This window comes from Epargyreus clarus, unplaced genomic scaffold (assembly GCF_041222505.1).
Source record: "Epargyreus clarus isolate Ecla_fem2 unplaced genomic scaffold, WU_Ecla_fem_2.2 ptg000015l, whole genome shotgun sequence".
NCBI classification, from domain to species: Eukaryota; Metazoa; Arthropoda; class Insecta; order Lepidoptera; family Hesperiidae; genus Epargyreus; species Epargyreus clarus.
Window position 1 is genome coordinate 6,821,652 of NW_027332223.1, and position 13,999 is coordinate 6,835,650.

The window sequence follows — 13,999 nt, forward strand, 5'->3', positions numbered from 1 at the left end:
TTCGGATTGTATGTACATATTGAGTCTTCCGTATTATTGGTACAATTTAGGCGTTTCTTATCAATATATTCATACGAATATAGGCTAGTAAACAAAGTATTTCCGTAGATATACATTTCCGTAGATATAGTATTTGACAATGACCAAACATGATTAAGTTCTCACAACGTCGTATAACAAATTAAAATAATGTTAAGTATTTGTTTCTATGTTCTCTATGCTGAACCAACAGAATTTTACCCACACTATTTTAGCATTTTTGAAACTTGCGGGGTCCATGAGTATCGGTATGATCGATACTTTTTCATAAATTTCAAGTATCGATATCGTATCGTATATCAGCGGAAGTGTGTCGATACACATCGCTACCTACCTCTTCTGCTTAGCTTAGTAATTATAGCTCGCCAAACGGCTATGTTTGAGATTGTACCGTTCATAGAGTAACACAGGTCGTGCCGAAAAACAAGATAAAGAGAATTATATAGAGACCAGTGTTTATTTATTACATTTCGAATATAAAAATGTGAAACATAAAACAAATATCAGATGGTCAGTCGACCCTCTAATCAAACTCAAGTTGCCTGAATGAGCCTTCGACTCCAAACATTTCCTCGGAGGTCTTTGGCTTCCCTGGCCTCTTCGACTCGTCCGTGCCGTACGTCATATCTTCTTCAAGCCAGTCGTAGTACTCTTCTACTTTCTTTTTCATGTCACCTTTAAAAAAATGTAAGATTACTTTATCATTTCATTATTTTTCAATGCTTCCATCAAATACTTTTAGTGTTATTTTTAATAACTTTTTATTAACTTACTTATTAGAATAAATAGTATGACCCAGAATTTCTATACGTTTGTCACTCAGATATAAATAATCATTTCTATATTTTAGAATACAATCTTTATTGAAGTAAGTTATATCTATTTTTAAATTATATTTTAAAATATAGTTATATTTTTAAAGTTATACTTTATATTGAAATCCTTACATAAGTACTTCAAATTTATTTTATAGCTTTTAAAATGAACTTTTTAAAACGAGCTTTCTAGAAACGTAATTCTTCTCAGAATATCCTTTCCGATATTCAATTCTTCTCCGAATATGATACCATATCAAAATAATACTTACTTATGATTTCCTTAATTGTTCCTGCTTTTCCTCCATACTCTGTCGGTAAAAGATGTTGAGGAACGAACTTATACAATTCATCATAGTTTTTATTATGGACGTAAAGCTAAAAAGAAATAAATATTTTAATTAGTGCTTGTACATTTCTGTAATACCTTAAATAGGGATGATACAGATAAAAGCAGCGTGGTACATCATCACGGCCATCGCCCGCTGCAATAGAAAAATTTACGGCGAACAACGCGCCACGTATTCCACCAGGTGTGTGAGAAATCGGTATCCTCTTGTAAGAGATGTAGGACGCCTTGCGTTTGTTATCGAGGGGGAACCTTCAAAAGGTGCCTAGAGCGGTGGGAGCGACAATGGGTTATGTGGAATTTTTACCCAATAAAACCCTGGATGGCCTTCCCCAGCGCAATGTGGAGAACTCCGAGATCTCCAACGGGGCACGACCCGACCCGAGTCCTCCGAGTGCGGTGACTCTATCGGGTTCGACTCTGGAGAAGCTAATTACGCTTCTCTCAATCCATCTTGGTTGTTTACGACAGTATGCGGCCACACATACCGAAATCGTATTTAATGATATTCTAATAATCTAATAAAGTTTGATAACACTTATAAAACATTTGTTATATTAAAATAATGATGTAGGATATAAATATAAAATAAATAATATACGTATAAACACTTACTCTTTGTTTGTTTTTCTCATTAAGCAAGAGTTTCATAGCATTAAATATAGTCTCAAAGCCCGGCGGTGTGTTTAAGTAATGAGCGCCTTTCATACGGAATGGTGTAGCATCCTGAAACATGACATACCACATTTAAAAGTCGGCCAAGTTTTGCTAAACTCCATTCTGTTTAGGACACTCTAGGAAAATTTCAAGTGTCTATATAAGTATTCCCGCTTAAGATGCCACATCTCACTTGACACACGGAAAAACATCAGATGCTTAATAATAGGGACTTTTCTTTATCCTTTGAATAAGGTACCCTAAAATAATAATAAAAACGTAATTTCAATTAAAATTCGCCCACATACTTAAATGTAAAATATTTGCAGTATGAAAGACTGTATTTAATGAATTATTTAAACTATATATAATGTTTGTAATAAATATAAGTGTGTCAAACTTTGAATTATTTATTTTAAAATTTGAATAAGTGATTATAGTTAAACTCCAACCCTATTGAGAAAGACGGAAGTCATAATATTTTGAGGTCTCAATTCATAATTATCCTTTTTATACGCTTATTGTGCGCTGAAAATCACATAACCGCGTAATTACAATTAATATTTCATAATTACTTAGCCGTTTGGTTCAAATCATGTTTTAATATAAACGTTACTGCTTGAAAAGTAAGTAAATTTGACAAACCTGGGATACAACGGTCATCTTCTTCATCAACATCGGTGTCATTTGCAGGTAATGGGCCATCGTCACACCTTCCAGATCCAGTATCGTTCGTGCACCAGCAACTATAGTATTGTCATCATCAACTAACTTTATCTGTGAAAGAAAGTTATAATATATTCTATTTCTTAGTAATGAACTAAGGTTTTTGCTGTAAATGATCACATTTTTCACATTCACATGTCGATTCACATGTCGATGGACGGTGATGATCATATCACCGTCCATCGACATGTGGCTGCTTTGCAAGAATAATCGCACAACTCAAAAAAGGTAATTTTCCAGGAGAGCCACTTTAAAAAAAACAATATTTTTGTTTTGAGAGCTCTTAAATAAATGAAGTTAAAATAATGAAAGATAAAGTTATATATATGTAAACACAGAATAGTTAGACACATCAAAATAGGAAATATATTGGAATAATTGGATTAAATTGTACATTTAACAGAATAATAAATGTTGAAACAAATGTAATCTGCGGCAATTCATGCAAAGCGATGTGTAACAGACTCCAAGGGGAATAGCTTTAGCTTAGGTCATCACAGATACGATCAGCAACGAATGCTAAGGACGAATTTACACGACTTTTATTTTAGCCAATATCATTACTGCACTATCAGCTGATTGACATAAGGCAACCATCGTAATAAGTGGCTACATACGTTCCTTATTCATGATCGACTTCAGGTAAAAATCCCCTTAAGCCCTATAGCAAGGACCACTTATTATTATTTTGATTGAAATAAATGTTATAAATTGACAAAAAATTTATGAAAAGATCTTACGCTATGAAAGGAGTGTATAAAGTGTATAACCTTTTATGGTGGTCACTGAGAAGTTACAACTGTAACCTTAAATATTAATAACAATTTAACAATATACTTACCTTCTGCATGGTATTCATGACAGACATAACGTCGGTTATTTTATATTTCTCAGCATCGTACTTGCCCGGCCGAAATATACTGACGCGCGGGGCACCGGGGCCTTCGGTGTTAGGTAGCATTATAAGGGCTCTGTAAGTAAATACATAAACATGTTTATTTTTTCGATCCATAACCTTTATTAAGTCTTGCAAATTATGCAGACACTCCCGAAGTGCAACCCGTTTTTTTATTTATAGACAAAATAATAATATTGAAAAACAAACTACTCATGGCACTGATAATATTATATTATCAGTTTATCTACAAACTCGTACCTAAACCTTCAAACAACACTATTTACGCCTCTGTAACCTAGTTTAGAAAGTTGACTTTATACAGAACCCTATGCCAACTGCACTTCGCTTAAAACACCAGATGTATGTCCCTATCAAATTGCACAATAGATCATCAAAAAATAAAAGTGGTAATTTTTATGGAGTAATCACTTATACAAGAGTGAGAGTAGTACACCTACAAGAGTAAGAAAGGTGCTGTTCAAGTATATATTCTTATATGAAGATATATCTTTAACTTTTATTGACATCTTTGATAAGAAATGTATTTTCAGTAGATTTTATATACTTTACTACAAAGAGATATTTAAATAAGTCAAATGACTCCTACTGAATGATGATGGACTCTATTCAATGAAATTAACCGTTAAATCATAAATGAAGATGCACTTACTCTGTATCCAAAATTTCGGTGAAGAGGGGGTCGGTGTGCTTGATTCGGAATACTTCGGGGGCGGTGGTGCGGACGGAGTAGAAGAGGTCCAACTTCTCTTTTGTCCTCTCTAAACTGTATTTACATCCTCGTAAGAAAGCTACCAACCACTGATCATCTGAAATATAATAAATAATAAAGGCATTTAATATACGTCTTCTTTACTCTATGTTTTGTCTGTCTGTCTGTCTACGTAAACGAAGTTAAGTTTAGATTTACACAAATCGAAAACAAATACTGTTTTTGACATTATTCATGTAAATATCGTATGAAGATACGATATGCATGTATGCTGACAAAATGATACCCTTTATGTACACATAATCTAAAGAAAATCCACGTATCTATCTATACGTGGATTATATGCACAATTTCATTGAATTAAATGTTAAATCCACATGGTGTGACAACTCAAGCTCCATCATAAATAATTAATTATTTGTGGCACAATTTGTAAAATTGTTTAGTATCTACTTTTTAAGAAATGCAAATTTGCACATGTACGGAGGTTTTTTTGCGAAACACTTTCCGAAGCGGTGGTAGTTTGTTGACGTTCAAAAATATATTTTGAATAAAATAGATTTCAATTTGACAAAGTATTCAAACATTACGAGTGTTTAAATATTAACAAAGATAAAAATAAGAAAGAACAACTAACTTACTCACACTTTTGTCAATACATTACATGCAATCATATCTATGTATGTATAACATTGTACCTACACTAAGTACACTATACAATCGTACACATATGCGAAGCTTTAGTCTATGCCTTGCGGATTATATGGGATCACGGCGGATCCGGCATGACAAATATATACATGTACCTAAACAATATTATGGAAGTAAATTTAAAGCAGGTATGGTGGTTCATGATTAATCCCTTGAAGAAAAAGTTATATTCAATCATATCAATGCTTGTAATTTATACCGCTTAGATAAACATCTTGTTTATTTTATTATTAGAAATAAAATAACTTGTCGATTCATACCTGTTCTTGCTCTGAGATGTGGTTGCTTCGCCAACCAATCCTTTATGTGCTGTATATCACTCGCGACTCTGTTGGGGTCTTCATTTAACTCCACACGAGCCTTTTCAGCTAATTCCGGGCACAAAGGGCGAATTGTCATGTTTCTGTCCTTTTCTTAGTAAACCAACAAAGCGTCCTCCCACACACGTTACACGGTACTAAATTCACTATAATACCTATCACACGCATCGATATCGAAACCTTTATCTCTGATTAACCCTATCACACAATTTCTGTTTTCCTTAACAATTTTATTTTACTAAACTGTTGTGATAATTAATTTTTATGTTCGTAATCGATGTTTTGTGATATTATGACTCCGAGTGGGGAGTGTAAAAGAGGAAGGCATGACAAAAAGAATATTTATGCAGAATGAAAATGCTTACAGAATAAATGTGGGAAATTGAATAAAAGCATAGATCAGCCAGACAAACTATACGGCGAATCATGCAGGAGGTAGAGTAGCAAAATATATTTCTTATAATGTTGTTATAGCTTTCGAAAGTTTGTACTAGTTTTTTAAATATTGTTTTTTTTTATATTTACCAGAAAAACTGACAGATGACTGTTTCTACGTGAAAAGGCAAATAAAAGTATGCCAGACAAGTCTGAGATACAACTTTATACGTAGGAAACATGAAAATAGTATTGATATCTTACTCAGATTTTACATTTATATCTTACTATTGTAGGTTACAAAAACAACATTTTTTTTTGTGTTCTTACCTACTTATTTATAGCGGAAAATATGCTTTTTAGACGTGATGTTAAGTTAGACATGAGTGGCGCGCTTTTTAAGACATCGTACAAAGCGATAAGTATAGATATCCGGATTTACGACACCTATTTCCTGTAAATGTTATACTTGTTCTCTTATACGAATGGTAAATCTAGTAAAATACATCATATTTAAAGAAAAAACTTATATAGGCATACGCGTATGGACAATCCAAAACCGTATATGCAATAAAAAAAATTGCAATTTTTGACATGTCGCTTTATACGTAGGGACCGTCGATTTCACCGGGTAAGGTATGCAATTTTACGTTCTAGGTTTGATACTAAGTATTAATTAATCTAAATGCAATTTTGATTAGCAAATAATTTTATTACGAAACTAATAAATATACAAAAAAAAACAATGTGAGCCGTCACGGGACGCCTGGCAGATGTGAAACATCGACATTATTTTGTAAAAGTAATATGCAGAAAAGAACATATTGTGATAGGAACTAAATATGTCATAATGATAAAATAAAATATTAAGATTTTTGTGCATGGCGACGCGTCGCCACACCGTACACACTACTGCATATAGACTGTATAGTGTATATATATACCATCGTATAGCGTGGCGACGCCAGAAATCGGTTTTACGTGCGGCTATAGATGTTTCACATCAAAAACCTCACACCATGTGTTAAATTACTTTAAGTAATTTGGGCTGTAGAATATGCTATATTGCATCGTACTTGTACTTAGATACAAAGTTCATGCCGGAAAACAAGATAAAGAGACACAGACCAGTATTTATTTGTTTATTTCAAATACATAATAATATAATATTATAATACAATACGTAAATTGTTAAACACATAAAACACAAATCAGGTGGAGTATATAGACCCTCTAATCAAACTCAAGTTGCCTGAATGAGCCTTCGACTCCAAACATTTCCTCGGAGGTCTTTGGCTTCCCTGGCCTCTTCGACTCGTCCGTGCCGTACGTCATATCTTCTTCAAGCCAGTCGTGATACTCTTCTACTTTCTTTTTCATACCAGCTTTAAAAAATAAATATTATTTTATCATTTCATTATTCTTTGCCTTTCATTATATTATTTTTATTCGTGTAGTAATAACTAATTTCAATAGTTTTTGTGCATACTTATATGTTTCTAAGTCAAAATTGGAAATAGCGAGAAAAAATATTATTTACAATAATTTTCAAAATACGTGATATAAAAATCTTTCATTGATTTTATCATTGTTTATATGCTTCTTGACTTTTATTTTGTACTTTATAGTGCAAATAATGAAACAACAAATATTTTTTATATGAAAACGGCATAGATTAGTAAAGATACTTCGCCGCCTTGAAATTGAATGAAGCCGCAAATGGCTTATTATAGTAAGTTCTTTTTTTGAATTTTTGACAAATAAAAACATTTTTAGAGAAAATTTACGAATAAATAACTAATACTGCGTAATTTACATGATAATTAAATAATTTATAATAATAATTTCAAATATTTTAGGGACGTTTTAGCACGGAAACGTGGTAAAACTTTTTTACGCAACAATTTCAATTCTCAAAACTGGGTACATTTTCTTGTTAGGAGTGAGTAATCTTTACTTATCTATGGAAAACGGTAGTACGAAGTAATATATAAAATTTTACCTATGATTTCTTTAACAGTTCCTGCCTCTCCGCCATACTCTGCTGGTAAGAGACGTTGGGGAACGAACTTATACAACTCATCATAGTTTTTGTTATGAACGTAAAGCTAAAAATAAATGTACAATATTATTATTTAGTTTTTCTATCTTTCTAAGATAGTAGGAATAAAAAATATAATATAGCAATAATAAGTATAATAAAGCAATATACCAGATGGATCGCTGATTATTAAAAATTACATGCGTATTAGAATAAATTGTCACCCATTCAAATGATGAAGGAAAACATCGAGAGGAAACTTACAGATAGTACTAAAAAATAGTTCTCAAGGATGTGTGAAGTCTACTAGCCCGCACTTGAGAATAATTAGGTTATAGGCACAAACCTTTTTAAGAGGAAGCCCGTGCCCAGAAATGGTAGAATGATGGATAAACGACGAAACATCATGTCTAATAATATATTAACATAGTATATCTTTGTTTACTTACTCTTTGTTTGTTTTTCTCATTAAGTAAGACTTTCATAGCATTAAATATAGTCTCGAAGCCCGGTGGTGTGTTTATGTAATGACCTCCTTTCATTCGGAAAGGTGTTGCATCCTGAAACATGAGATTTTGTATTCAAAATTGAATTAAAACATATTTTTTATAAAAACCTTAAAATGAAAATGTTGCAGATATATGTAATAAAATAAAACTAAATTTTCTTGATCCAATTTACAACTGTTATTATTCCCGCGCAAAATACAACTTAACGTCAAGAGCGTTCTTTTTCTCTTTTTATGCTGATGTATACAATCGTGTAAGGCATACAGCCAGTGAATATATAAATGGGCACTTGTTATTATAAAAATAACACATCTTGAAAATATCACAAAATAATTAATGAAAAGAATACTTACAGTATTCTTTTATATATTATTTATATTTTATATACTGTGAGTATTATTTTCATTCAATAATTTAAATATACACATTTCTAACACAACAATGGAAGCTAAGTAGTCTATCGACAATTAAGGGATTAAATATATTTTTACCAAAGTTAATTATAAGACTAGCTGCATTATGATTAACTTCAAGAAGCATTGTACTGCTGTTTCATGCTTATTGATGCAAGTAGAAATAATACAATGTCGTGAAACATTATAAATTAATTCAAAGGCACTCTTAAAATTATAACTTTAAGAAAAGGTGGTGCATCTGACAAACCTGGGAGACTACAACCATCTTCTTCATGAACATCGGTGTCATTTGCAGGTAATGAGCCATTGTCACACCTTCCAGGTCCAGAATAGACAGTGTACCGGCCACTATTGTGTTGTCATCATAAATTAACTGAACCTATGAATGATGGAGTAATACGAAATATATTAAATATACTTTTCGTAATTAGTTAAGTATTAACAGACATATAAAGATTTGGATACAAAAATTAGGTGGGGTAATTCTATTTGTAAATATTACAACTTTAATTCTTCCTGTAAAATTTACTCAATGACCATTAGAAGGCTAGCCTTTCAAGCATCAATGGGCGATTCATTTCTATATTCAAAGCAGACTAGCAATTTAACGCGGACTATACCTACAAATTAATTAATTAATTCCGATTTGTTTATTTGTTTACAGACCAACTCCGATCAATTGTTGATCGAAGCAGATCACAGAAAGAAAATACAAAAATTGGTACTAATAACTTATTTATAGTGTCGATATAAGAATAAATCATTCAAAATGTTTAATAACAACCGGACAATACTTACTTTCTGCATTATATTCATAACACACGCAACGTCAATCATTTTAACTTTCTCGGCGTCGTATTTTCCCGGCCGAAGTATACTGATGCGAGGAGCGCCGGGGTCTTCAGTTTTGGGTAGTATTATTAAAGTTCTGTAAGGAAATACACAAACATATAACTGGATGCATGACAGTGTGTAAAGCGTTATAATATAATCATCTTAGAGATGTTAGATATGATCATGTTAGATATGAGCAACGATTTCAAAGTTACAACATAAGTTTGAATGATGTCTGACTCTAAATCGCAGTCTCTTTTTACGACCTGGTTGACCAGAATCATGTTTTATTCCTATGAAATGGAAATAAACTAAATCCTTTTTTACAAAATGGAGTGCAATTTTACTAAATTAGAACTAAAATTTATTCTTCAATTACAGTGGGACCCATTACTGAGAATAGCATTTGAAATAATTATGTAACTTTATTTTTCAAACTTTTGTTGTGTATGATATAATCTGTAATTGTAATCTAAATTCCATATCAATGTACTTATTTAATTTTTGCACCTTAACGATGATTCTGCTTTTAAATCGAATGAATTACGTCTTTAAAGATTATATTTATATTAATGATACGTTAATTTCATAACGATATTATATTGCAAACGAACATTAAATTAAACCTAGAGGACAGGGAGTGGCCAGGGCCAAAAATATATGTCATAACGGAATTATCAGTGACGTTGTGACGTCATGCCCTACTTGTTGGTAATAATTGGGTCAATATATTTTTATAACTGTATATTTTTCATGGAAAATCACTTTATTATTTTGATCGCAAAAACTATATTCGTTTATTTTATTTATTTATTTATTGTAACACTAAAAGAAAGTTAAGCTACAAAAGGGCAAGCATAATGCCTGATGGCATTTTCTACCAGTCAACCCTGTGTGAATGCAGAAAGTTTGCGGCAGGTGTTAAATAACATTAACATTATAATACTTAGTCTAAATATAAATATAAATATAAATATAAATATATTATACATACATAAAAATATATCTAAAATATAGCAATATATATACCTATATATTATATAGGTGATAAGAAGAATGCTTTATCTGTCAGATGAGGTGCTCGCTCAGATGCTCTCGGACAAGTTTTTTAAATACGCCTTTGCTGGGAGCTTTCCTGATGTGCACGGGCAGGGCGTTCCAGAGCAGAACTGCCTGAACAGTAAATGAGAAATGGAAGAAGCCACTGTTATGTGATGGAATATCTGCTTTTAAATTATGAGACGACCGAAGCGTTTTATCGTGTGTTAAGTACCGATACTGGAAGGAATCCTTCAGATAAGAAGGAGTATTAGTATCATGTAAGATAGAATAAAGAAGGAAGAGAACCCTAGAGTTACGCCTCTAGCGAATAGTTAGCCATTTAAGTTGGCGACGGAATATCATATTTTCGGAGACCAAATATGAATCGAATAGAATTATTGAGAAGGCGCTCTAGTTTATTAAGAAGACCTTCGGTCAGATCTGGGTAGCACACATCTGCATAACCAATAATAGGCAGAATAAGACTGTTGACAAGCATAAGAAGATAGTGTTTTAGACGATACAGTGATCTCAGAGTGGCGTTGACCTTCCGGCATACCTCCACAACGTGCGGATGCCAAGTCAAGGAGCTGTCAATATAAAGACCAAGATTCTTAACTGTTTGAGCTATCTGAATTTTAGTACAGTTGTATAAAAAAGGTGGTAGAGAGCTATAATCGACCTTTGCCAACAGTTTTGAACTACTCATGATGATCGCTTGGCATTTGGCAGGGTTGACTGAAATCCCATGGCGCAATGACCAGTTATAAACGGCACTTAAGTTGAGTTTAATTGTATCAATTGCGCTACGGAGACTATCCACATCTGCTTGAGCGTAAAGTTGCAAGTCATCTGCGTACAGATGATGGGAACAGTTGATAACAGAAGTTATGGAGTCAATAAATGGAGAAAATAGTAATGGTAAGAGAATACCGCCTTGCGGCGCGCCAGCCTCTGAATGAGCCCAATCCGAGGTATTATTGCCCATACGGACGGATTGCTGGCGTCCGCGAAGATAAGAAGAGAACCAATCCAAGACAGAGGTGGAGAATTGGAGATGGCAAAGGTAGGCTAGTAGAATATCGTGGTTGACCGTGTTAAAAGTGTTAGAAAAGTCAACAAGAACCATCACTGTGAGCCTTCTGTCGTCCATTCCTTGTCTGACATCATCACATGAATGTGACATCACATGATTCGTTGTATATTATTACTTTATACAAACGTATCTTTCAAACCAAACACGATTCAAAATATAGAGTCGTACGTTTGTCAAATAAAAGTTGCCAACTAGCATGCAGTTCATCTGATAGTAAAAGGCCACTGCATATAAACATCTATAACCAACTCCATATAGACCAGAGGTTTGACCTGTGTTTATTGCCCATGCCCAGAGCCCGGACCAACAGGCCAGGACTAACATGGTCGCCTTGTGGGTAAGTCAGTCAGCATCCTATTCAATGTAAGCATACAAGTACCATATTAAAGAAGCTAATCGTGAGAAAACGAAATGTGATTTTCTCGTCATATTTTGCTCTATAATGTATTTCAAAGTTTCAACCACGTTTTTCTTAATCGTTGACAACGCATAATAAACACTGAGCAAGAGTGACTGGGGCACGCGTTAACATCGGAGAAAAAATCTTTGAACCAACGAAAGCATAATACAAAATTGAATTTATTGTAGAATGGTCCTGAATGCATTATGCACTTGACCGATTCACACTTGGCCAGTTTATTCATAAAATGTAATACACTTACTCTGTATCTAAGATCTCGTTGAAGAAAGGGTCGGTGTGCTTGATCCGGAATAACTCTGGGGCGGTGGTGCGAACGGAGTAGAAGAGGTCCAACTTTTCCTTAGTTCTCTCTAGGCTGTATTTACATCCTCGTAGGAAAGCTACCAACCACTGATCATCTGTAATGGAATTAATTTTAAACGCTTAAAGTAACACTATTTTACAACTATGACTCGCGTGGCGGAGCGGTCAACATACTTGTCTGACGTGCAAAGGATGCCGGGCTCGATAAACAAATAATTCTCTACCCATAACATACCTGTTCTTGCTCTCAGATGTGGTTGCTTGGCCAACCAGTCCTTTATGTGCTGTATATCACTCGCGACTCTGTTGGGGTCTTCATTTAACTCCAAACGAGCCTTTTCAGCTAACTCCGGGCATAAAGGACGAATCGTCATGTTTCTGTCCTTCTCTGAGCAAACCAGAACAGCGTCTTCCCACACACGTTACACGGTACTAAATTCACTAAAATATATATCACAAGATATAAAATACTTTATCTCTAATTAACCCTATCACGCAGTTTTTTGTTTTTCTTAACAGTTTTATTTCACTAAGCTGTTGTGATAATTGATTTTTATGTACGTAATCGATGTTTAGTGATATAGCATGTTTTGCTATTTTTTAAGGTCATATGTCCTGTTTTAATTGTATAACACATAATAAACTAGTATAAGAAGCTATTGCAGGAAATATTACTATTACCTATGCATATGTATTTTAATAAAATTTCGCAAGACCTAAGAAAAGTTCTTAAATTTTTGTGGATACCATACATTCGAATATGCACAACGCGGTGGACTATAGTCTAAACCCCTTTCATAAGACTCATGCCCAGTAAAAGACAAATAGTGTCAAGAGACCTAAGAACTCCTAAGAAGGATCAGTGGACTTAAAAAGGACCTGCAACGCCCTGCCAATGACGTCACCGAATATCTTGAATCAACCTTAAATAAGACTAAAGAACTTAGAATAATAAGACTGGAGCGACTAGGATCCTGCTGATGTTAGCTCTATTATCTGTTATAATAAATCCATCTTACATAAAAATTCCTATGTAGGTACACGAGAACAAAAATGCCTACAAACATTAACAATACATCGTAGGTCAAAAAGGTATAACAGGTTTTTTTTACTAACTACAAGGTTACCCTATAACTGATTGATCGATATTTCAGTGTAATACATTACAAATGTTATCAGTGCAAAGTTTCATGTCTGAGTACACAACATTTATTACCTGTCCTTTGTCGTATCACTCCGTTATCTAATTGGCTTATCGATAAATGTTAGTCACTTTGTGTATTATAGGGCTTACATAATGCTATACTTGTAACTGGAGAACTACGATATTCGTATAAACTTTAGTTAAACATCTTTTGATGAAAATACGGACTTTACTTTGATTTATGGAACGGACAAAGTCAGTTGTTTCCGGGCACAACGCGTATTAAATGCAATATCATGCATTACCACTAAAAATAACTTTATTATTGTTAAATAGTAAGGTAAGGATAGGTTTAACCCTTCAAAAGCTACCCGACGACGTGGGAGCGACGCCGGGTTATGTGGGACACGACGCGACGGTATGCGACCACACATACCGTGGTACCGACCACATGTATACATATGTTGGACATAGCTGCACTAAAAAAATGACCGAAAAAACCATAACGAATTTTCTTCAATGAGTGTAACAAGCAACGTGATAAGTGTCCTATAAAGTGGTTACAAGCTATCAA

At 33.6% G+C, this 13,999-nt stretch overlaps 1 pseudogene; it reads right to left on the reverse strand.

Moving 5' to 3' along the window:
* Positions 1 to 554: 554 nt before the first annotated feature.
* On the reverse strand, positions 555 to 13,579 carry LOC140748337 (uncharacterized; annotated as a pseudogene).
* Positions 13,580 to 13,999: the final 420 nt, after the last annotated feature.